General features: G+C 37.8%; 1 long non-coding RNA gene across 3 annotated transcripts in view; it reads left to right on the forward strand.

Annotated features, from left to right (window-relative positions):
- Positions 1 to 27,380, forward strand: part of LOC121911525 — a 73,510-nt gene that overhangs the window by 13,424 nt on the left and 32,706 nt on the right. Inside the window, exon 4 of one of the 3 annotated variants that reach the window (XR_006099883.1) lies at positions 14,593 to 16,425. The exons of the other annotated variants lie outside the window; for them this stretch is intronic. This is a non-coding gene — a long non-coding RNA (uncharacterized LOC121911525). Of the gene's footprint in view, positions 1 to 14,592; positions 16,426 to 27,380 lie in introns of those variants that run through there. 3 annotated transcript variants of the gene reach the window in all.

A 27,380-nucleotide genomic window follows, 5' to 3' on the forward strand; every position in this document is an offset into this window, starting at 1 on the left:
TCTTAAAATCATCTCCAGCTCGAGCAGCTACAATAAAATGTCACTTATATGTTATTGCAATAACAATCCAACAGTATAACATTCACAGGGGTCATTTTTCAGTATTGTACTATATTATATTATACTTTTTATCCTTTTAAGTATTTAAGTTGGTGACAATAGTTTCGACAATATACTTTTACTTCTGTACCTCTTCCACAACTGTTTAAAAACAAACATAAATCATTTTAAGCCTTATTTTGTGAAATACCTTCTATATCATCACCATTTCAGCTTTAATCTCTGCTTAAGTTTGTTCTCAGATCAGTCTGCCATTAAACATGTACAGTATTATTCTCCTCTCCGCATATCGTGAAATATCTTAGTTCAGTGTTGGATATCAAATTGTAGGTATTTTTCCTTAACAAATGTGTATATATTGTGTATTTTGCATGCTGTCTAACATCTCAAGAATTTATTTTGAGTCTGATAATGTCTGATAACTTTGCTATTTCATGTTTTGTGCACCAGGGTAAATTCCTCTTCCATCTGAAAGTACCTGGCAGTAGTAGCTGCCAGGTACTTCTCATTCTCATTCCACAAGCAGGGGTAAACTGCCTGCTCTAAAACATGCATAAACTTGAATTATCTTGCTTGTATCTCACCTCTGAGCCATTTTATGTACTGTCTAAAACTACCAGCAGGCCTCTGAGCACCTAAAAGTCAAACAGTTTTATTGGGAACGTTCAGTGAGACTGCCTGGGTCTCATGATCCACCTGTGTGAATATACTGCACCTACTGTGTGAGTTAAAGTGGTTATCGAGATTCTCGTATTTTGCCAGTTTTGTTTCCATCTCTACAGCTCTCCCCATAAATGATGTCTCATATTTAGTGTGTGTGTGGTGCTGTGAATTAGTTTTCTTTCTTGGATATTTTCTTAGTTTGACTTTCTATAGATGGTGAACATCACTTTCTGTGTAGCAGAGGAGATTAGAACAGCTGTCATACACTGTATGGTGTATCTTCAAATAGCAGCCCTTAAATATATGGATATAAATATAACGTCTTCAAATGTCCAGTATCTAATACCACTGAACTGACCACACCATGAATCAGTTCTGACTCAGGGTGCAGAAATACCAGGGCAGAGAATTAAAGCAGCAGGAAACTCTAAACTCTGATGCTTTATCTTAATGACATATAAGATATAACATTAATGAATCCAGTGTGGTTTGAATGTAGCACTTACTGACTACTGTTTAGTACACAGTTTGTCTTTAATTCCTCAGTTTCAGTTCAGTACTTCCACTGGGTGGAGGAAAACCTCTTTCAGTGTTCATATGAGCACCTGACTGTTTTTTTTTTTCTTTTTAAGACAGACTTGAAAAACTGTGAACTTCTCTTTTAACATTACAGTAGACATAAGTATATGTTCTCTGGCTAATTGAGGAGGGCAAAGTGAAAAGTTTACCTAGATAAATTCAGAAAATGTGTACACTATCAGCAGCTTAAACAGAACACTGTATACTTTGTATTTCATTTATAATATATATACATATATATACGATGTTATATGTATACATATATATATATATATATATACATACGTATAACATCTCAACCTCTTGTTGACCCCTCATGTTTTGTGCACCAAGGTTAAATTCCTGTTCCACCTGAAAGAACCTGCCAGCTAAACTACCTCTGATTCTCATTCAAGTAACAAGAATAAACTGCCCGCTCTAACACAAGCATAAACCTGCATATTCTGTGTGTACCTTTTATGTTTAGGCGATTATCTGTGAGATTCTTCCTCTTGTTTTTATCTGCACTGCACTTAGTGGATAATGCTGTATTGTGTGAGTGCCACAGTCTGTAACAAACTCTTCTTTGGAATTTCTCTGAGTGCAGTTTCACTTTCTGTAGGTGTTGTTCTTTTTCTTTTTCAAGGTGGATAATGCTAATGCTGATAAATGCTAACTACCCATTTCTTCTTTTTACTCCAAATTAAGTGTAAATGTAGGAATGACAAACGGAGCACAATGAAGACTTTAATTCTTTTAACATGCTATATTTTACTCTACTGCTTTAGAGAGGGTGGCAGGGTAGAAAAGGGAAACCAGACTCTATTTTCTCCATGCCAAATGTTTTTCTACACAGTTTAAAATCTTACACAATTGCAAAAAGTGCTTTTACATGTCGCATGCTACAACAGGAGACTAGCTTTAGGCTCTATCTCTGTAGATATCAGATAATGTTAGATTTGTAGGAAAGCAGGAACTTATTGGTGTATTGTAATGTTACCAGATTAGCTTTGCAGCAAATCTAGTAAACCCACTCTAGCAAAACATACACACGATTAGACGTAATTGCTGATTTGGCACAACTTGCATAACAATTAATGACTAAAAGAAGCAACGCAGCAAGAATTCAAGATGGAGTCCCCACTTTAAACCTTTATATCTTCTTAAAGGTACAATCATTTTCAAAATGGCCATCAAGGCAAACGGCAGAAATAAAAAAATATGTTAATTAAAAACATAATTTGGGCAGCATTACATTTCACTCAAAATGTATGTGCTGTTGCAAATTTGGTAGGGTTTGGGTCCCCCCTCATAACTTGTCCAGATCAACCACTGCTATAGGAAATATTGTCCCAGAGGCTTAAAGCTTATAGATACTGTCTTTCACAAATATGTGATTTTATCCTCTTTTCAAAAGTGTAAAATTTGAACACCATAGCTGCAATATCATCATCATCGTCATCAAATTTCAGTCTGACTTTAAATTATTAAGGAAACACCTGTGTCTCTATGTTGTGAAACACTGAGGATATCATTAAAAGACAACTTTGAAATGGGAATTTAGCAAAAAATATTTTTGAAACTAGAAGCTCTCCCAACTTCACAACAAGGACGTGAATGTGTCTCTTTATTGTTGAAGTTAAGACTGACAGTAATCAGGTATTTTGTGTGTTTAACTGGGGTGAGCAAACTATTAAACATATGCCTGCATTGCGATTTATCTAGGATATCTGTTATTCTGAAACTGTCACATGTCCAGCAGGATTTTTCTATATGTATGAAATCTTCAAATTAAGCATTGCCCAACTGTTGCCATTAATAGCCTTTGGGATTTTCCACTGAAACCCTGATATCGCTTCCATGCTGTATTGGGTGGAGACACAGAATCAATCCAGCAGAGCTTTTTTGTGCTGCCACGACACAGATGCCCAATAAAAACTTAATGAATGTATCACACAGACTGAGGTCCAAACAGCATCCCAACAAAATCTTCTGTTGTTTCTTTTTTTCCGTCTTTGGCAGCAGACTTGGGTTCAGCTGGAGTTTCTCTGGAACTGAAATCTGTTTTACCACCTTTGTATTTAGCAATAGCAAACATCCCCAAAATATGCTATAAAATAGATGTTACATCCGTCTATAACTGATTGATCCGTGTATTTATGAATATGAGACTAATCATATGAATTTGCATAAAGTGATGGCTCCTGTTATAACTTAACTGCACAATCAGTGATTTTACACCCAGCGTGGCAAAGATTCACACTTTCGAGATGTAGTGAGACAGGGCTGAAATGTATATGTTGTGTTCTCCATTATCAGGAACCTATGCTTTGGGATAGTGTGGAAGGGAGCACTAGAGCAGATTCGCTGTCACACTAGCTTTAATCCCATAGACAGAAATATAAAGTAGCTGTCTCTTTATGTGTTTTTTTGTTTGTTTTTTTTTTGTTCCATTTATTAGTGCAATGGGACACTGAACAAAAAGGTGACAAATTTGACTGATGCTGGTGTAACAAAATATACAGACAATAACGCAAAAACAGTAAGACGTAACAAACAGAGGTTATTAGTTAGTACAGAATGAATTAATTGCATTTGCTAATGGGAGAACTGTGTGTTGACATTTTGTGTTTGTGTGTACTTCTGTGCATGTATGAAACCTTTGTTTTTAAAGGGGACATATCATGCACATTTCCAGGTCTATATTTATATTCTGGGGCTCTACTGGAATATCTTTGTACGATTTACAGTTATAAAAAATCCTTATTTTTCTTACAGTGACCCTTTACACAGCCCCTCAGTTCAGCCTCTGTCTGAAGCTGATATCAGCTCATCGGCAAGGTAGAAGAAAACGTCATAAACAAAGCATTCGGGGCAAGTTGAAGACTGGGCTTTTGACTCGCAGGGAGCGTTTCTACATATGTTAATCTCGTGTTTTGGAACTTTGACCATGTTTATCTAATATGGCCCTGTGAGAGGGCAGGTGCCAGGAGGACAGTGGAGATATGGAAGCATGAGAGAGGCTTGATGCTGTTAGGAGGGACTTCCTGTTGAGACCGTGATCATTAACAGGTAGCTCCTGGAGGACAGACAGAAGGGTAGGAAGTCTCTGAAATAATTGCAGTTTTCACCGATCGTGTGTTTGTAAGCATGTGAAGTGAGATGTGTCTGTTTGTTTGTAATTTGTTTACTAAGGTGTGTATGATTTTTTTGTAGTTTTTAACAGAGTGAATGTCTTTTTAAAAAACTCAGCGACTTTTTGTTCAGCGCTAACTAAAATCAAAATCACTGTGTAAATAAAATGTTTGTTCTTTTTTTTTATTACTTTCTTTTATTCTAGTTATTGAGACATTTCCACCTTCCCTCACTGTGTGGTCCCCACCATACTTTTATTGTTACCACCAAAACCGAAACCAAACATGGAGAGAAAGCTTATATGGCTCTCATTAACAGCCTCTTCAGATGAGAGCTTAATGTTTATTCAAAACCACCAAGTGTTTTTGACCACCTCTGTTGAAACAAAAATATAAAAATCCCATCTGGCGTGTGGGAAATTGAACCTTATGAAGAATAAGTAAGCTTTTGTTCACCAGGTGCCCTCAGTGTCAAGAGGGAACTTTAGAGTCACCACTCTGGCATTCAGTACTCATATTCAGCGTGTGAATTATACCACACTGCCAACGCCATGAATCAGGTCTGAGTTCCCTGTTCTGTGCTCCTGAGCTCATTCCCACGGATGCTCAGGGGGGGAGCACTTAATGTCAGCACATCTAATATATAATAATCAGTTCATGACCGCATCAGTAATCCTCCACATTGTACAGTGTGAGACAATACAGTACACTCTGCAGTGTGATGTATTATATTCTATAGTTATCTGCACAAATAAGACACAGATTATTTGTGGGAAGGATAGGTCAAACAGCCTATAAACACACAAATGTATGAGTGTTAAATAAAAAACAGAGCACGCCAGGCTGCCTACAAGGGATCGAGTCCTCATCAACAACAGTTTAAGTCACCCATCACATACAGATGGGCACAATAATTTCTCGGTACAATTAACACATGACATGCGAGGGTCACATATCAATAAACCAGCCTGTAACAACTCACACATGTACGAGCATTGTTAATACCGACAAAAACAGGCCAGGCGGTCTACAAGGGATCCAGTCTTCAATAAAACCCATCACAAACAGCGCTAACAGTGAATAATACTGTGAATTGGGAATAGCCTTTACCTTAAAACAGAGGCGACCACAGAGGCCTGACTTCAAAGATGATTGGCTTAGATTTTGTGGTAAATCCAAAATTTGCAAGGAAGCTTCCTTGTTTTCTTTCTTGACATATTTGTGTGCTGAATACAAAACAGAGAAATGATTAATGGCGATTCGGCACGCAGACTGAGTGAGACTAAGAAAGTTTGTTTTTTGTCGGATATTTGAGTTACAGTGAGTGAAGTTTACGATACTGTGCCGCCACGCTTCCATGGTGATGGCAAGAAAAGCATGCATGCTGGTATCTTTATTAAAGTGAATTAGTGATGAATCACCCTCATACATGAATCATACATCAATAATAGCCTAACTCTACACACGATCCATGATGATGAAGATACAGGAAAAATAGAAATGCATGACAAAAATAGCATATTGTCAATATTTTATATTAGACCCCCCAAAATTACACAAATCATCATCAGCCAAACTCCCCTGTAGTTCACACACTGCTCATATTTGTGTATTTGTGGCATTGGTAGCCTTGAGGTTATGTATGTACAGTATGGTTGTGATTGGCAGGTCATGGGTTTAAATCCTGGTGTGAGTTGGTCAAATCTGGGCAAGTAAGGTGGAAAACAGTTTAAGGTTGAGGTTGGGTGCAGCGTTTTCTGAGCCGCAAATGTGTGTTACTGCATGAATTTGAAGCACCGTGGTGATGTGAACGTTCAGTTAACCATCTGTTAACCTTCTCTGGATACAGATTTTTTTTTTTAAAGATTGGCTAAATGTTGGTTTATGGGGGTGTGAGATCTGCTTTGTCTATTGTATCTTTGTGTTTTTGTGTTCTAATAAGGCATACTTTATAAAAGGTTTAGTGATTAACTGGCATGGAAGTTCATTCTTGACCATGGGATCAGTTTGCGTGAATAATCTCAACTCAAGCTTTTCTGAAGCTTCTGATCATATCGCACAATCTTCCTCGGCAGACGTAATTGTGAAGGTTGAAATTTCTGTTTTTACTAATCACTTTATGTTCAACTTGGCTTAAAAGTTGTGACTGAGAATTTATTTTTGACCTTGAAAACAGCAAATGACAAAATGTGAACAGTGATGTGGCATTGAAGGGTCAATGCTAAAATGTCTTGGAACAGCAGCACAAGTAAAGAAGAAGTCAGTGAACTGATTCAGCGATGACAGTTACACAGTAATATTTGTCTTTTAGGATAGGTTCACAGTTTTTCAACTCTGTTTTAAAACAACAGTCAGGTGGCCATATGAACAATGAAACAGGTTTTGCTGTCTGTAATCATTCCTCCTGTTCATACTGGCCTTAAAAAGATGCTTTCTTATCACCCTTTCAGTGTCAGTGATGGGGGACAAAATCCACTTTACTTCCTAATTCCCTCTTTTTGCTATCCTTTCACCACAGCTCAGAAGGGAATCGCTGTCTGGGGAAACACAAAGAGGGAATTATATCCTAAAAAGACTAACTCTGAAAAATATCCACTTGATTTGACTAACCCAGACTGCTGAAGCCTCATCTTGTCTTCAGATAAACTTTTACATACATTTTTGCACAAAACAAAGACTGTGGATTTTGGCCCCCATCACTTTCATTGTAATCACGTTTGGAGGGGATCTTTTATCAGCCAGTATGAACAGGAGGAGGTTATACCACAAGTAGTAAGGGTAAACCCCTGAGTTTGTTGAACTCGGCAAAAGTGCATTTTATTGCTTATGGATTCAACTATTGATTTGTAAGAGAATTAAAGGGTTAACTTCTCCTTTAAAAGTTGCATAGTCTCACTCTGTCCTAAGTCCTCAGTCCTAACTCTGTAGGTTAAAAAATAGTCCATAATAGGCAGACAGAGATAAAGAGTAACTGAATTAGTCAAGTCTTGTTCCTGGTTTGAACAAAGTTGACACAAAGAGCCTGAAAAAGGCACACAACACTGGATTAACAGCAATGTTCTGTTGGAATAAATGTAAATGTTAAAGGTATTTTTAAATATATATATACTTATGAATTTGTTTGGGAGATTTGTCACTTTGTGAAAGCATAAACTCTTTTTCAAGTGTCAATCCACTGCTGAATATGAGCTAAAATTAGCTAAATGTACTCCCCTTTCTTCAGTACAAGTCAATCATTCATTTTTTTCCCTCCTAAACTGGTTCCCAGACTGATTGGTTAACATTTCCACCAATGGGGAGCTGTTGCCTGGTGACTCAGAACTCTTCCCACCAATCAGCTTCCTGTCTCTATTTAACTCCACTGTGGCTGATCATACTAACATTAATGTGGAAGCTGATTGGGTGATGAGTCACTGTGACTGTCACTGTGTGATTGGCTGGGCTATTCTTGTACAGATATATAAGCATGGCAGAGATTTCGTGGATGCATTTAGATGGGAGGGGAGGCTGTCAGAGATTTATTGTATACAGTTAATGGCATTAAATGCTGTGTTTGTTCTTGGGTATGAACATTAGATATACCTGTAAGATATTGTGGCAGCTGTAGGTACATTATGTTCTGTTAACTTTTTATACATAATCATTTTTAGTTTATGTATTCATGTTAAGATCTCCCTCTCAAACTAATATTCCTTGGTTTTATTTTATTTCCAACTGTTAAATTTTTAGTGAATATGTATCCTCACTGGATGATTTTTGTGGCTAAAATACGTCAGAGTGTTGTTAGAGGACAGTTTTTGAAGATACTATAGGTTTTTGGTGGGAATATTGCAAATTTTCTTCACTTTTGACACCCATGTTCACACGTTTTAAACTAACTAATCCAGGTTGTAAATCTCACTTGTAAATCTGCGCAATAACACTGTAATTAATATAATGGATTTGACTTTTTAATTGCTTTTGTACAGCTTTTGTCAAGTATATGTAGTAAATATCCAGGAGGTCGAGATCATAATGCCCATGAAATAAAGGTTATAATCTAAATACTGTAAACTTTTGAATGTAATTTGGTTGAGTTTCAAAAGACATGTAGACATGCACTTACTGGAATCTGATGTTATCGGCTGCTTCAACGGTAAACATATACTATACTGATAAAACAGGCAAGCAAAACCCACATGCTTCTGCTCCATGAAATCCTTTTTCATTTTAATCCCTCTTTTGCCATTTTATGTGTTGAAGGGCTAACAAGTTATGCCAGATAAGGATTTAATTACTTCAGGGCACTCACACATTCATATTGTTGAGGTCAGACAAAAGCTGTACTGTTACTGTATGTTTACTCAAAGCCTGTCTAGACTGCTGTCAGAGGGGGCAACTGCAACTTACACTGTTTGTATAAATGCATTCATTTCATCTTTGTTACCACATAAATCAGCCGCCGGGTTAGTCTGTACAGCAGTGGACTTGACCCGGGACCTGAAGTGGGCCAGGTCCAAATTCTATCCAGGAAGTTTAGGCTCCGGTTGATGTATTGCTGTGGATCCCAGGTTTGTCTAATACCCGTGTATCCGGGATCTGAGCAGACTTGTTATCAGTTGATCATGATCATCACAGTTGCCTGCAATTTGACGGCTCATTAATCTCTCTTTAATATGCTGCGGGAAGTGTTGGTGTGCTGGTGCTGTCTTCATTTGGGCCTTTTTATTGAGCTATCCTCTGGTCCCTTTTAAATCTGATCCCTTTTTTGAGCATTAATTTATACAGGTCAGATTCCTGTGTGTTTTTTTTTTTTACAGGTCAGTTTTGCTGAAGACCTCAAGCATAGCTTAGCTTAGCGTCAACACCTTATCAAAATGATACCTTTCAGCTACTCCAAAATGGTGTCTCTAGTTGCCTATAAATCCAACGCAGGTTTAATTGAGAGTTCTGGCAGTGAGCAAAGCTAGCAACTGCACAAATGTGAGCATACGTTAATCCCAAAAAGCTGGAACATTCCTTTAATTGAGATTCAATCCAACATATAATATCAGTTTTGCAGCTTTGTGTATTTGATTCAACTTTGTCATTTTTGATCTGTTATATACATGTATATATTGGATCGTGTTGTTATTGGAGGGGTTTTCATGTGGAGAGACTTAAAATGTCATCCTGTTTTATTTAAAACATCACAAATTACAGCTGAAAAAAGACTCAACACTTGGTTTAGGGTTATTGTATTGGATATATTTATACTGTTTAGTATATTGTGACCCTCCATGCAGCCTATACTGTACATTGCAAATACAATTTTTTGTATGCGTACTATCTTTTCAAGTAGTAATTTAAATCTAACTAAGCACACATGACACATGAAAATCTCTCTCATAAGCATCTTTTTTTCATGCACTTCTCATTTTTCTGTCTCATGTTTTGTTGCTCATTGTCTTCTCATATCTCAAATTTAATAGGCATCCTAAATGTTTCTTCATGTGTGCCCACGTGAGCACTACTCATAATGAGACTTGAGCTCAGCAGATTCTCCAAATGCCCAAAACATGACTTGCTAAATCCTAAATAATGATGACACACCAACACCGATGCCCTGTATCAATGACGAATGTGTATAAACAGAGTCAAAGTGAAAGTACTCAAAATATAAAACTTCCTTATTACAAAAACAAGCAGAGCTGTAAGTGGCCTTTTCATAAACACATACTAAAGTGACTACTGCAATTAATTTCCACATCACACAAATTCAGTTCAATTCAAATTTGCTTTATTGGCATGAATGTCACAACAACAATGTTGCCAAAGCATCAAGAATCAATGAAACAAAATAAATACATTTCATAAGTTAAAATAAGAAAAGATTATTGTTAAAACTTGCTCTGTGTGTGTATGTTTGCATACGTGTGTGTGTGTGTGTTTGTGTATGTATTTGTGTGTGATTGTGTGTGTGTATATATATATAAGCAAGAAATCTAATATATAATCAATATTATATAATCAAGCATCTATTGCTTGTGCACAAGTGTAATTCACAAAAGTTCTTAACATTGTAATGTGACTTTAAACTTTATTTCCAATGATAAGTAAACGAATCATGCAGAGAGAGCAGTATCACATACTCAAGACAGCAATTGCGACACTTCCCGATGATATCAAACATGACTACGTCAGTGTGAGTGTGACTGTGCAGTTTTACATTTCAACATGTCCGCCTGTTGTCCGGTTTGTCTGAACAAGAAAGACAACGTGTTCCCTCAACTCAACAGCAACCTCACCACTGTGTGTGTATAAGTGTGTGTGTGTGTGTGTGCGTGTGCACCTCCTCTCCACAGCAACAAGCTTCTGCATTTTAACCAAAGCTGACTCTTAACCCTTCACGTGTAGCTTCTCATGAGTTGCAAAAAACAACTTTTTAGGGTTGTTTCCACATCCAAACAAGAGGCAATACTAAAGCCCTACTTCTTGTTAATACTTTTTTGATGATAATACAATTTATTTAAAATGTTCTGCATTATTTGTATTTAATCCAGCAGTGATGGATGATCTTTCAGACTAAGTTATACACCAAAGTCCAGGTACAATTTCAGGGTGGGAAAAATTAGATACATGAGATGTATTTCAATTAAATTTTAAGGTTGTAACCCATGACAAAATGCCATTGCATGTATTAATATTTCCACAAGCCATTTTCCCAAACAGATAATATAATGAGAAGGCTGTTCTTCGCTTGACCTTTATGTCACAAAAAGCATACAGTATATAACACATAACTTTGTGTAAAACAACAACATACTGTAACAAAAATAGATCTGACATTTAACATTTTGCAGTCGCCACACCATATGCTCCACACCACCAATGCAAATTTTATCTACTCAGGTACTTTCAAAATAGCACATTGTGTCACATTTGCGCGTGTGTGTTTATGTGTGTGTGTGTGTGTGCGTGTGTGTATGGTTTCACACATGTCAGGGCACGATTTGACTCACTTTCCACTGAATTACTATGACAAATGAGTTGAGTGTGCACATCTCTTTATTTTCAACAATTTAACTGTTAAACCCAACATGACAAGTGGACATGACTGGATGTTATTTCTTCTCCTACATTTTAACCAAGGGTTAAAGTGGGATTTGGCAGGTGAACCTTTTCTGATGTAGTGGTGCAGCAGGGTAAAATGACTCACCTCAAATTTGTTTGTACTGTTATCTCCGGTGGACTTGTTTTCTTTGTGGACAGGCTATGTGCTATGTGTGATCAGCTGACTTTCTTTTAAGCATCCATTTCTTGTTGTGGCTCTGGGCTGTGCTGTATTTGAATTCACCAGATAACTACAACAACACATCATGTACATAACCAATGTTGATTAAAAAAAAACCTAAAATGAATGACATTGCTTATGCAAACTTTAAATTTCTTCATTATCACGCATTAACATTAATAATGTACTTTCTAATTGGGAAATACTCATCCCAATTTGAGGGCACTTTATGCTCCTCATACTAGCAGCGGGACCAGTGTGGTGGAGCTAAAATCACCCCACGCCTGCGATGACAGCTGACAGCTGACAGTTGACAGCGAGCACAGACAGACCAGGGGAAGAGAGCCCCTGTAGGGGGTTCCTGACAGTCATTGCCAGCACCGCCAGTTGGGGTGATAAGTCTGCCCCGGCTATCTCCCTGGCTTGCGCTGCTTGCGATGTCAGTCGGGAGGGTTTAGCAGGGGGTGTCAGCTACTACACCGGTAGCTAGCGAGACAGATAGCCAAATTGCACATAAAACAGCTTGTGTGTTTGGTAATGTTTGTTGGGCTCTGACTGAAACGTTACATTGGAAATTATCCACCACTTTAGAAAAAAGCAACTCCGTTTACACTCGCTGCCCTTCTGTAGCTAGCTAGATGCCGAAGTACCGCGAGTTTATAGACATCTGCACGCATGAACCCACTGAAGGGAAGTGATGAGAACGTAAAAAGGATGGTTGTTGAGTGTGGGGGCAGGGTCGTGGGGTGACATTACTTTCTGATTTGTTGAGTATCTCGATGGCATCAGCTGGAAGGAACGCCTGGCTGCAGCACATGAAAAATGAACTCGCTTGACATAATTATGTATGAAACTGCAAATCAGATTTATTTACTTATTAATTGAAGGTACCGGAACGCTGTTCTGGATCCATCTGGCCCACTTTAACCCCTGGCTTTAATTCTTCCTCTTTGTGTCCTGCACAGCAACATATTATCAACTAACCACTTGTGTCAACAATGAAAGAGAGGGAATGCTTTTAGAAATAAGGATTGATTAGTCTACTGGCCAAATGGGTTTGTATGGCGATTGACCTTTTTAAAGGAAAATTCCAGTTTCTTACAACTTGGGTTACCTTAATTTTAGATACCATCCCTATCAGTAACAATTAAATTTTACTCACCCAGTTAATAGTTTAGATCTGGGAACATGGTGATATCCCTAAAGAAAAGTCCAAAAGGACAAAAAAAAACAAAACATGAGCTGTCATACAATCGGACAGGTTTCATTTCAAGTATCCAACTAATTATATTCATACTGGACAATTCCAAATGTCACAATTTATGTCCAATACCAGTGTTCAGTGCTAACAAATGAAGTAGTGTGCCCTTAATATAGAGAGGCAGAAAATAAAGGGACATCCAACCCTGTGTCTTATGGTGTGTGTTTTCCATTAACATGACTTAATAGTAATGATAATTTTATTTGTATAGCACTTTTCAAGCTAAGAAAACAAACTTTCCACACAATGAATGCTTTCCGTAAATTTAATGATCTGTAACTTGGAGCTTTCCATAATCTGAACCTTCGGCACTTGTAGGTTGGTTCTGCTTCGCTTTTCCATTGTATTTTACAAATTAGGAAGAATCAGATGTACGTCATTGATAAGGTGACACTATTTGGGCGTACAGCACATGATTCAATAGGCAACAGCAGGAAACATGTTGTTATTTTTCAAAAATGTGCTCTTCCTGTCTTTTCATTTATAAAAAAGTCCTTGCCAGTGTACACACAGAATTGAAATGGCAACAGGCACTGCCAGTGCCCCTCTCTCTCCTCACGAATGACTGAAATTTGATTTAGCACCATTTCCTTAAGGGCGCCGAAATTTAGCTCAAAGCAGGCGGACAGTGGAAACTTAAATGGAAACAGGAGTCCAGTTATTTGTCAGGAAGTCCCAGTTATGGGAAAAACAATTATAAAAACTATAGAAATAACAGAGATTACGGTTACATATGGTTAATTTAATATTTTGTTAGACACGTTATGCTGTATTATGCTTTTTATCAACATACTAAGGAATGTTTTTGATCTATCTGGCAAATCACAATGATGATGCATTTCCTTTGTTTTCCTGCCACATCCACTCATGCAATACATTACTGCTCGTAGCAACTAAAGCACAATTAAACCCCTTTATTCTTATGTTAACTTTTTCACAGCACTTTTTCAGAAGATCATGGTTTATTATTATTATTATTATTATGATTTAATGGTATTGAAATAGTAAACAGGGACTTGAAGCATGAGGCATGATGTGTTTACTTTATTAACATTTGACTGAAACCACAACCAAAGTGCTTTTGTTGCCAGATTAGTTGTTTATGAGGTCATTTCTAGAAGACAAGGTGGGGTTGTCGGGGTGGTGGATTGGCGTGTATTGCATCTGACTTTCATGCAGGAGATGTTCCATCATTTGGAAGAGAAAACAAAAAAAAAAAAAAAGGGAGAACATTTTTATCCAAACACTGCACATTTTGTGCAATGAGAAGTTATTACCAACACTTCAGGTGCACTCAGTTTCAGTTCTAGCTCCAAATAAAGATTGTTTAAATAATCAAGCTAAATAGTTGACTTGTTTAAAACCTGTCTGAACAGTGAAGTGTTTCCGCCAGACTTTGTTTTAGCCATGTCACCTTGTTACCACATCTCAACTCATCAAACTAGAGAGGCAGTAAATGTAAAACATGAAACCACGCCCCCGATCATGCTGACTAATGAACAAACATTCATCAGCTGTTTCGTAATAAAATACAGCAGCTATTGTAACAGAATGGAAAAGCTATATCAGACTTGAGTTACTCAGACAATACTAATAATATTTTTTTAACTTTTCAAGCTATGGTTTAAGGGTTCAGACGTTTACCTTTCACATCTTTGTTTCAGCTTTATCAACTGTGGGTGTGAGTTCTCCATATCCCTCCCTCCCAGCTGACTCATGACCAGTTCGGCTGCCGTGAGAATAAACAAAGGAATCACCATCATCACTGCAGATATACTCCTTCAGACTCACAGGAAACACAACCACAAACACATTCAGACTGGATGATACTAACACGAATCACCACTCTTGCCGAATGCTCTTCTCTGAACACAATTATAAGTTACTGTGATCACTAATGCATTGTGAATGTATTCCACAGTGGTGTGGTTTGACCACATCTTGTTTGTTAAAATTAAACCCAATGACACAGTTCCTTCAGAGAGTCGTACAGTTACTTTAGGCGGAAAAGGTTTTGTTCTTTTGAGCGAGCGACGTTACAAAAATGATTCATATGACAGAACGGCTTGGTTAAGGTTAGAGAAACATCAGTATCATGGTTAAATGAAACCAGCTCGGCTGTTGGTGTGGGATGGGATGCAAACCTCTCTGGTGTCAAAGTCAGACCCAATCATCCACCCCAACCAGGTTTTGCGGCTCTCTCACAACATGACGCTACTTTTGTCTTGTTATTCACATGACCGCAAGAGGTTGCTGATCAGGGAAATGTAAGCATTTGAACTAACAGTAAATGCTATATGAACATGCGAAAGTTAATGGAAATACAGACACGTTCCACTTTTAGCCTTATTTCTCTTTTTCTTTTCCTGGTACTTCCCCAGAGGATCACTATGTGACTACATGTGTTTTAACAGCTCTGACTTTTGATCATACTAGTGGCTTTCTATGATACTGCTGAGCAATGAATTGCTGTTCAAACAATACAAAATGTAATATAGGAGAGAAAAAATCTTAATTTACTGACTTTTCCATAAAACAAATAAACTAAATCATTTTAAAGGGTGGTTGCTGACAAAACTTATTCTTTCACATAGTCTTATACCACTTTCATACAGCAGGCGCATGTATGATGTGGGTCTAGTGACGCACATTTAACCTGCGTTGGACCCTTTCATATCAGACTGTTGGACACTGGTCAAACCCACAATGTTGACCTTCACATTAGCCATAGATCCAGCCCGGGTCCGCACCAGCATCTGGTGTCAATTTAGGAGGAATGAACATGGTGGGGACAGTTGACAATATGGAGCAGCTTTGAGGAGTTAGTAGTTGTTTAGCTTTTGGACTCATGTTAAAACCACATATCCATGATCATAAAATCCTGTGGTTGGTCCATTTGCTTTCAGACCACAACCAAAGTACACCAGAGTCCGCTTCGAACCAGACAGAGACCCTCCTTTTCCGGTGGTGTTAGATAGGTTGTTTGGACTGCACCAGGGTTCAGTTAAACTTTAACGCCAGCCCAAACACACCAGACCAGACAGGCACATACACCAGAGTTTATCTGAACCAAATCAAACAGGTGTGAAAGACCCATGGTGGTATTTAGCCATGCGGATAGTGTTGGTTTTTATTTTTGCCAGATTTAGAGATATTCATCTGTGAGATTCCTGCCCCCACCTGAACACAATGAAGGAATTTTGTTTGGGTTACTCAAAACATTGTAAAATTACATTTGAAAAAGTCAACAGTAGTAGTAGTAACAGTAGCAGAAAGTAGTCCCGATGAGATTTCTTCAGTGCACCTTCACAGTATTAGGATGAATAAAAACCTGGGAAACCAAAACTATCAACATTCCTGGATACAACTAAGATGAGTGAGAAAACATATTTTTCTATAATTCGATTATCTGAGAAGAAGGCAGCTCATACTGCATTCCTCCTCGTTAGGTGTCATTGAGGTCATTGGTTGTTTCATCATTTCATCAGAACAGTGAGTCAGTGGTGTTAGAGTGAGGCTGAACCCAGGACTGTCTTATCTGGGCTGTAAACCAGCAGAGCAGCTGGCTTTTACCACAGTGCACGGCTGTGTGTGTGTGTGTGTGTGTGTGTGTGTATATATATATGTGTGTATGTGTGTGAGTGTGTGTGTGTGTGTGTGTGCATGCTTGTATTTGTGGCAAGTTTGCTCTTAGACATGTCCGGGCGTATTCTCAGCCAGTGCTGCACAGAAGCCTTAAGGCATTGCAATGACTGACTGAGCCACACACACACACACACACACACACACACATACACACACACACACACACACACAGGCAAGACACTGTGTAGTTTGTACTGTCCAGCAAAGCAGAAATGCAAAGCTATCTGATCTTAAAAAAAAGGCAATGATACATTAAAAGAGAGAGAGGTTACAAAACTTTTTTTTTTATTTAAAAAGAAATAATTGCTCATGAGTGTCTCTTGACGCTTGAGGAATCAAACCATCCTCTTACACAACACTGTTTCTAACAATTACTCATCTTTTGTCATCAGTGTGCATGTTTGGGACTGAGCTCTGTATGGTGTGGTGTGTTCAAACTTCCACTCATTACAGTGTTCAAAATAATCTTAGTAGGCTATTTGTTTTCTGCGTTTATGTAACAGTGTCTTTGTGATGAGCACTGCCGTCTGGAACCTGGTTCAGTAATTATAATCTGACAAACAAGACGAGACATTGTAAGGCAGCCTGGCTCAGTAACTCGCACAGTTAGTCAGCTCGCTCGCAGATGAAGATAAAACTCATGGGACTTTCTTCTTTTGAGTTTTATCATCAACTGGAAGAAAATAAACAAGGCATATGACAATGGACAAGACATACAGTATTTAACAGTGAATCAGCTCTGTATTGGAAATTAAATTATATGTATATATATATATAACATATAAAAGCTGGTGTGTTATTGCTGCTGTCTAGTTGCTGCAGGACTTTGATTAATTTGGAATTTCTCCAGTTTTGCATTTACTGATTGTTCAGTCAACTGATAACTGTGTGAGATTTGTGAATGAACCTGTTTGTTAGGTCTGCTGCTATAGTTACTTGTGAGAATTTCTCCATTCTTGTTATGTTTTTTAAGGTGTGCTGTATAACAAGTAATCGGATTACAGTAAAGAGATAAGAGTAGAGATTAGAGTGTGTAAGTCATGTATTTGATACATGCACTGATGCTTTTTGATGTAAACAAAGTTTTAAATCTGAGTGCTTTGTGTTCAGACTTTTATTATTCAGCACTGATCTGCATCAGAGAATAAGCTTTAATATTTTATATATTTACATACAAGAAAATATATAAGAAACATGTGTAAGACATACATACAGTATCTGATAAGTGAATTGTTTCTTTTTTGACATGAGAACAGTACTACAAATTTCCTACTTTATACTTATATATTTCTTTACATGATCTCTCTGACATGGCTTCTGAACCAGCTAAAATAAGCATGTAGTTTAAATGAGGTGGAACCATCACTGGTGCAACACCTGCCAGCTGTAGGTGATTGTCGGGGTGTGTTCCTCTCCACTTTCCTGCTCCACAGTCCACAACAACTGCAGCTGTGTGTTTCCAGGAAATAATGTTCCAACTTGGAAGGTAACAATGATGACAAGTTAACTAAGAAATATTTAGACAGCTCTGCACATTTGACAGAGTCACTGGCAGTAGAGCAGCACTAGTCTGCAGCGCGCAGGTGCAATAGTACAAAAAAAAAAGAAACAGTTGTTTATTCCTGTTTGTTGGGGTGAACCAAAACATGGTTAGAGAGTTTGGTTTGAAAAGACAGACACTGTAATGATTTAAGTGGTTTGATTTTTTTTTTTTTGGTCACACCTAGTGTTACACGAGGTCATTTATGAAGAGGCAATGTTTTCCAGGAAGTTCAAGCGGCCATTTTATGGATATTGAACAAGTGCAAGTTTACAAGTAAAATTTGTCTTTGAAATTTAAATGAGTGTATTACAGTTAAAAGGTGAAAGCAAGAGCAGATTCATGCATGAGTCAGACTGTTGAGAAAAACAAAACAAAATGGATTTCCACACATGCAGCACTGAGGCGTCCAGGTGCCAGAGTACACGAGAAGCACATCTTGATGAATATCTGTTTATGTTCCTCTTATCGTCTGTAGCAAGAACACTGCAGTGACTCACTGTTATCAGGGAACTGTGTTACAGTAGCCCTGCCTGGGTCATCTGCCTCTATGTCCTATGCTGGCTGTCCTGCACCTGAACTCAAGTGGGGAAAAAAAGTGAAAAAACAACAAGGTCTAGATATATTAAAGCAGTTAAATTGATATGGATCATTAAAGGATGGGTTAAAACAACAGTCAGGTGCCAAAATGAACATTAAAAATAGTTTTTTCTTGCCATAGTCATTCCTCCTGACTATTAGAGGATCCCTTCATAATGCACTTACAATGTTCAATGTCCTTCTGTGCAAAAAATGTATTTAAAAGCTTATCTGAGGCTTCAGCCGTCTAAAATAGTCAAAGTCCCTCTTTTTGTTACTATACTTCCACTGCAGCTCAACAGGGAAAATGTCTGAAGAAACACAAAGAGGGAATTTGATGCTAAAAAGACTATAAATGTGCTGAAGCCTCATATACGCTTCAGATAGACTTTTAAATGCATTTTTGCATAAAATGACTGTGTGGACACAGTGTGGATTTTGGTCCCCATCACTTACACTGAAAGCTCATTTGAAGGGGATCTTTGAATGGCCAGTATGAACAGGAGGAATGATTAATGACTAACCTTTAAGTTAGAAGCTTAGAAAAATACTGAAAAATGTTAAAACTGAGGATAAAGCAAAGCTGAAAAAAAGATGCATCAAAAGCCTTCATGCATGTAGCTGTGCAGAAAAAGTTGCCAGAAGCATAGAGATAACACTCCAGAGCACTTAGAGGGTTTAGTGCCTTGCTCAAAGAAACTGTTGCTGAGTATAAAACCTGTGGGGTGATTTGAGGTTTTAATGATCTGACCCCAAATTGCATTCACATAGATGTTTCATCTCTCTCTCAACTCCCACTTGTTCCTCTCTCTGCAGAGTCAAGGACAAGCTTAACCATTTAAAGACTGCTCAACAGAAAACACTGATAACTGTTTACTGACAGTCATACAGTTCTTAGTGTGTTTGTTTGTGTGTCTTAACCTCACCTGATCAAAATGTCAAACTCAACCTCATCTTTCCTAGTTTCCCCCATTGTCTGTCATTTGTAATCTCTGTTTAGATCACCAGATCAAACCAAAGCCACAAACAGGCGTATTGTTCAAGTCTGAAGGCTAAACAGCATCAAGCAACGTGAGCTGTTGACTCATTTAATTGGCATTTGTGGGTATGATTAGATCTCATATCTAACGGTAGAAAATGGCAAAATTTACTGGGGGTACCCTACACATTTTTACACACACACACTTGATGTTTGTTTCTCCATACCTTAATATAAACACTATGGTCTTGTTTTTATCATCAAATTTAGCTACAGTCTAGTCTTTATCCTGCATGAATAAAATATTCTTGGATGTTTGTTAAACTTATTAAAATGAAGAGAAGCCTAATGTTTGACCATCTTTTTGATTTGTTTGAGGCCAAGTTAGAAAGAAGGAATAATCTAAAGCCACAGATTTGTTTTTCTGTTGAGTTTATTAAATACATAGTTTGTCACACAGCTTCCAAATTCACAGAAAAATTTGCGACAAAATGTGAAATAATTACAAATATTTTTAGCTGTTTGTGGCACAAGAACAGGAGTGATTGCTGACATTGATAATTAATCACATCCCACAGACTATAACGCTCTGCAGTTACTGACCGAAACTCACCTCCGTAGAGAAAACACTTTCACCAACCGTCATCTGTTTATATATATTTGCATTACTTTACCTAACCTTGTCATCAACGAACTTTCATTGTGTGAGTAATTTCGTCTTTGCTGAGCAAAATCCACACTCCCGCCCACATGTGAATCTGCTTTCGGCAAAACCTATACATCTGCCTAAACTAATGATCATCCAGGGTCAAATGATATATGTAGCTCCTGGCTCGACACTCATGAACAAGCATTTCAGGGAGCCAAAAAAATGGTAAAAAAAAAAAAGTGTAAAAAGGCAAAATTAGAGACGTAGTACATAAAATTATAAAATATTCAAAGGCAACTAACAAATCAACAGTGACAGATGTCTGTGACCTCGGTGACCTTTCTCCTCCTGAGGTCAAGATCATTGACTTCCAGCTGCTAATCAGTTTGACCTTTAAGCTGCAATTAACTGCGGTGCAAGCTACACTTTTTTTTTTTTTTTTTTCACACACACACCCACACACACACACTTAATATTTCATCAAATACAGCTACAGTCTAGTCCTTTTCCTGCATGCATAAAATATTCTTAAACTTGTTCAAATGTAAGGAAGCTGAAAGTTTTACCATCTTGTTTCTTTTATGCTTGACTTTTTTAAACTTGACTTGTTTAAGGCCTAGTTAGAAAGAAAACTGTCTAGAGCCACAGATTTTTTTCGTTTGAGTTTATTAAACACATACTGTAGTTGATGACACAGCATTTTCAGCTTCCACAGAAAATTACAGAAAATTTGAAATAATTACAAATATTTTCAGCTGTTTGTGGTGGAAGGACTGAGGTAATGACAAAAATCACTACCTAAAGAATATTTGTGTTTTTAAAAATCATCCAATATTTAACTACTCACCAGGAGACAATTCTGTGTTACTTGCTGTTCACTCAGATCGGTCAGATATTTATTTATCTCTGATGTTGATACTGAGATGTTGCACACTGTCAGATAAAACTGCTCTTAATCATTCTGCAGGGATTTCACAGGGTGAAAAGAGGCTTTAGAAGAGTGCAAAATAAAAATAAAAAACAAGGAACTAAACAACTTGCTGTCTGTAGCCATAAGACAATGCTTATCTTGCCATCAGTTTGATGGTTCAGCGTGTCCAAGGTCCTACCTAATCTCTAAACATTTTGTTAAATGCATGATAACCGTACGTGATATTGAAACCCTGCTATGAGAAAAACGTGTCTCTGCCAGTATTGTCTGCTGACGTACAGGCTGAAAAGCAGCGTCTCACTGCCCTCTCCGGCTGAATGTTTCTGTTGCACCACTGCTGGGTGTGTTTGGGTGTGGTCAGAAGTGACACACCTTGGAAAACCCATCCACAAACTTTTAGCAAGGTGAAAAATTAAATCACCGATGGGAAAAAAAAGGTTTTCAGCTGGTATAAACTTTGAATAAGATGCACTCAAAAATGTGTTTTGCTTATTTATACTTCACATGGATGTTTGAGCTTCACTGTGCAGAATGATGTTTGACACTAGAAGGCTGTTTTCACATTCATCTGCTGGAGAATGAAAGCTGTGCTCAGCTTAAATTTGAGTTAAGGGATGCACAGTACCAGTCAAAAGTTTGGACACACTTTCTCATTCAAGTGAATGGGAAGGTGCTGCCTTCAAGTCAAAAGCCAGGGCTTCAGTCTGATGTGAACGCTTTGTTTGCAATGTTACCTCTACTTTCTCCTTGTGATGACGTCATATTGTTCGCGCATGCCCATAAACGACCATCCGTTCTGTAGCCTTTGTTGCTAAGGTTGTTCCATGGGTTGTTTGTGTTGTCCACTCGCATATTTCAGATAAGATTTGGGCTCGAACATGTACGGATGTATTTGAAAAGTTCCCATTTCGAGAAAAGAATGAGAAAAATAAGTAAAATCCTACTATTACTGTTTGTTGACATAGCCTCCAGAGCTGCCACAAGTCTGCTGAGGGCCAGCTTCCTGGAGCTAACCAATCAGGACACAGTGGGCTCATCAGGAAGGAGACCTTAAAGGATAGGTTCACAATTTTTCTGTCTGACTGTTGTTTTAAGACAGACTTGAAAAACTGTGAACCTGTCCTTTAAAGAGACAAGGGCTAAAACTGCTTGCTTCAGACTTCAGAGGCTGAACTGAACTGAGTGGTTGCATAGAGGGTCATTGCTGTACCTAGCACTAAGTGTCCAATTAAAGTGTGATCACACCCACAAGTTTATTTACTTCTAGTGTGAATCGAACTTGAGATTTGTTGTTTGCACTTTGCATCCTGTCCACCTAGGTTTCACACTACCTTTCACAAACAAAGTGGTAAATATGCGTAAAGTTTTTGTCACCTGTGTTGTCATCAGGTGTTGCTGAAAATGAAGACACTCTATGTGGTTGAACTGCATATCTAGCAGAGTTTTTTTTATGTATATAAGAAACAGATGAATATGAGCATTGGTGGAAACTTTTAGTTGCGCAAGATGAGCCATTTGAAAAAGCAGAAGGAGACAACACATCCTGACATGATGGAGGAAATGGCAGTTATGCTCAGATTTACCAAGTTAAACTGTCACCTTTTAGCTTTTGAATTCACAGTGTCACCTATCTTTTTTGCTACCATAAATATTTCACTAGACGAGGACAGAGATACTATATACATTTCAGTTTTTAACTATTCTTGCCAGTCCAGTAGAACCAAACCTATAAGGGGTGAACGTGTCCTAAATATGCCATATGAAACGCGAACAAGCTGTAGTTCAGTTATGCTCCTTCAAATGTACCAACAATAACAACAACAGACATCCAGTCAGACAACTTCCTCGGTTTGAGAGCTTTTATTGGTGTATTGACATCATTTCTTACAGCCAGGATTCACTTCTGCTAAACTTTACTCTACAAGCCAGAGATTCAAAACGAGAAGCATGCTGGGCTTTATAGGCAGATAAATATAACTTGCCTCCTTTCACACGCACTCTTTCCTGTTTGCTCTTTGTCCTTCTCTTCCTAGTTCACACGCTGTTTTTGTTCTGCATCTTTTTTTTCTCTTTATCTTCTCTGTTCTTTTCAGTCTGCTGAGAATATTTAGATATTTAGTTGAGAAATGCAGCTTGAGATTTAGATTGATCTCCAGGCAACCTTCTCCTTGTAGATGAGAAGAAGCAGCCACAGTAAACTCCATAAAAATAATAGATTGTCCACCTCTCTTGAAACTATTTGTCCTTCAGGTGAACCCTTTTATTTTAGAGACATTTTGGTGTCAGGCATGCTACTGTAACCAAGAATGTTTTCAAACCTGACTAGTTTAGTCCAGTTGAATCAGACTGTTTCCCCCTTGGTGCAATTCGTTTGGGCAGATCTGAACCAAGTGGCAGGCTGAAGCCAATGTGGAAGTACCTTAAAGTGCAATGTCACTGACAGCCGCTAGATGTTGACTCCAATGAATTGAAATAGTCAATTAGTCAATTATTTTTTTTCAAAGAGTGATTATGGTCTCAATCGCTAAATTCTCTAATAAGTGTGCTAGTGGTCATTTTGGAAATTATTTCTCCATTAATAAGATTGAAGACATATAGTAGCTTTGATGTCTGCAGTGTGGGCGTTGATTGACAGCTGTGATTGACAGTTGGCTCACCTGCTGCTCTCCCCAGCTCCAGGACTCACATTGAGTCGGACTATAGTCGCAATATTTTGTTACGTTTAATGTTACTTGATAACTATACCTGCCGTGTTAGCATAATTTAGCCAAAGTAGCTAATTTTAGCCCAAGTGTGCACCACTCTGTGTTTCCGAGGTAGCAGGATGTGTTTCCAGAGTATGAAAGGCAACAACCCGCACTCCTTATTTGGAAGGTCCTCGCTCCAAACGGAAAAGATGGCACTAATCGTAAGCTGCAACTCTGGACTTCAAACCAGCTCCAATGCAATACAGTTGGTGACATCACACCTCACTACATCTGTGTTTATATACAGTCTATGATGTGAACACAGCAATCGCAAAATCAGTGGAGGTTACTGAGACCCTTTGAGAAAGAGGTCTTTGTCCAGTCCCAAACTAATTCTGGAGTGGCTCATTGTGTGTGAATGTGTTCAACCTTGATCCGACCCAACTACTAGGCATACGATGCAAGGTTGAGCTAAATGGCTCTCATAGTCAGGTGTGCTTTGAACACTGGGATTGTGGGTGAGTGAAATCAACAGTTGCTAGCAACTAGCCAGAGAGGGAATCAAGATCCAACCTGGACTAGTGCAACAAAGTACTTTGCATTTGGCCAGAAGACCTTCTTCAGGACCTTCTTCCTGCATTTATGTGCTTGCTCGCACCCAAGATGCAACTAACCAATGAGCAGAGTAAATGTTCTCATGTGGCCAGTAGTGATGCATTCACGTTCACTTTTTTCTGTGTGAAAAGAAACCGCACAAACAGGAAAACCCAACAAGTTTACCGACTCATCCACTGATTCAGACTATTTTAAGGGTTTGATAACACCCTTAGAGTGCTGCAACACGAACAGCAGGATACAGAGTTATAACTGACCAGTCTGGTGTGTGTGGTTGATCTTTAGCCCAGTATCCTGTGCACATGATTTAATTAAGGTAATCATAGTGAATGTCTGTGTGTAATGGCATTCCGCTCAGATCACAAGCACATCTCTGATCAGAGGATGCAGATTTATCAACATATCTGTCCTGCTGCCTTCAGAAATCTGCAGAGATTTAATGAACAGATGGAGAAGCTTTTGATGCAGTACGAAGCAGCTGTGGATGACAGATGTAAGAGGCATTATTAATTTATAGACTAATGCAGACTTATTTACTGACACATTAAAATGTTCATTTTTGATGCTGGTTTAAATTCGTCTACTGGTTGAAAAGTGTTTAATTAAAATTTACATTTTGAGCATTAGTTTGTTAATTCTGCACAAGTATTTAGTTTGCTCTTACTGACAAAATCCCCTAGCCGACAAAGGAGTGATGTGATGGAGACGTGTATTCTCAGTGCAACTACTATGATCCAATCCACCAAAATACCAAAAACCTGTGCAGTGACAGGCAAAACTAATTTCAAGGTTAGGAAACTGTCAGAGTGCTGCTGGTCTTTGCTCCCCCACAAAAATAGGGCCCAATAACTCAAAAAAAAAGTAAAGAAAAAAGTAAGAAAATGTAACAAATTCTAATCTTGAGGGGGTTTATGGAACTGGTTCCCAGCCTCATATGAGACCCCTGGGGTGAGAAGTATGAGAGAGATTTCTTCACCAGGAAAGGAGTCCATGGACGAGAAATGACTAGAACAGTACAGTATGCAGATTGAAGGGCGGCAGATGGTTTATTTCCAAACTCAGGACAAGATTTATGCTGAGAGAAGTTTTTATTTTCCACAAAGCAGTCTTATCAATCACAAACAAAAAACTAAATCTTTTACTTAACTACTATAAAAAAATATATATAAATATTTTCTTAACATTTGCTGTCCATACTAAAGTGCTTAAACAAAAATAATAATTTCTACTGGGCATGTACAGGTATTTTGAGTCAGTTTTCTGTTGTCTTCAAGGTGATTTTTGTTGTTTACATAAGAGCAAGTCTTTCTAATGGATCACCTGACAGCAAAATATATATATATATATATATATATTTCAGTGCTCTTGGCAAAACATTTTAACGTCTTTCTGATGTGTTTTTCACCTTGAAGATCTAAATTGTTTGTTTTTTTTGCCAGACAGAAAATTTGGTTCAACTCAGGACAAACAGAAATCATTATTCTTGGAAGGATAAAATGTTTTGGGAAAATAGTAAATATTTCAGGAATGATGCATGCTTTCATATTTTGAAATGAAACAATGTGGTTGTGATAACAGCCTGAGGATCATGAAATTCACTCAACCCATAAATAACCTGTTTCCAAATGCTGTGCTGTTTGTCAGCCAGTCACACTCAGCCAGGAGTTACACACCTTACTATGAAACCTCATCATTGTTGTTTATATCAAATTCTTTATTATGTACAGAAAGCTATGCTGTATGAAGTACAGCATGTATTAGAAAGTATTTAAAAATATAAATGTCTTTTATGAGACTCAAGTTTTCTTCAATTTACTTAAATATTTAAAAACAGTTTAATTTCATTTAATAATTAAGATATGATTTTATTCATTTATATTTTATTTATCCTTCATTTACTATGTTGAAGTAGAAATCGTTTCTATAAATAATATAATTATGTTGTTGTTAAAGCAGTATTTTAATGCATGTAAGGACTATACATGCACTTTGCTTGCTAACGTGCATCTATTGTCCTTAAAAGGTACAATGTGTAAGATTTGGCCAGAATTTAGTTTAAAACATTCAAAAATTAACTAAAAATATCGACAGAATATAAAGAAATAACAGTTTTAACATTATGTCAAAGACATCTATGTATTGTGTTGCAGAGATATCTACTGAAGTTAGCATGGTAACCAGCTAGCTCCGGCACCGTCTGGGCAGTACTGTCTTGTAATACCACTTTGTACCTCAGGGGCGATAGTGAGTCACTGTAGTGTCCAGTCTGCCCTCAGTTCAACATGAGAGGCAGAAGTAGTAGTGTTGGACAGAGCAATCAGCAGAAACCAGGCTGAAAGCTGCTGCAAGTTTCGCTGTAGGACTGTTAATATGTCACTTAAGTTTTAAGTTAATGTTTTAACATTTTTAACATTAAGTTTTAATATTTTTTTTTCAGGCGAGAAAGTATCCATTTAGATTCCCAATATGTGGTCAGTTTATCCAAGTAACGCCTATTTGGAAAGTTGCACCGATGTTGTTGGAGCAGCTGCCTCGCTGGTGAGACATCAGCTGCTCATTATCAGCTGATCCAATGACCTGCACTGGATTCCACCAGCTATGTGAAAGCTTGAATGAGCCGTCTGGCATCGTAGCAAATTGTAGTAAGCTGGATCGATATTGAAATATCATATTAATAAATTAGGTCTCTACTGGATTACTGTGTTGTAAAATGGCAGCATTTAATGAAAACATGATTCTGTATTGCAGAAAAACTGCTGTTTACTATCAGTAAGTTCTGTGACATTTGATGATTTATACCACCCCTAGGGACATGTGTGTAGCTATT

Source organism: Thunnus maccoyii, chromosome 14 (genome assembly GCF_910596095.1).
Source record: "Thunnus maccoyii chromosome 14, fThuMac1.1, whole genome shotgun sequence".
NCBI classification, from domain to species: Eukaryota; Metazoa; Chordata; class Actinopteri; order Scombriformes; family Scombridae; genus Thunnus; species Thunnus maccoyii.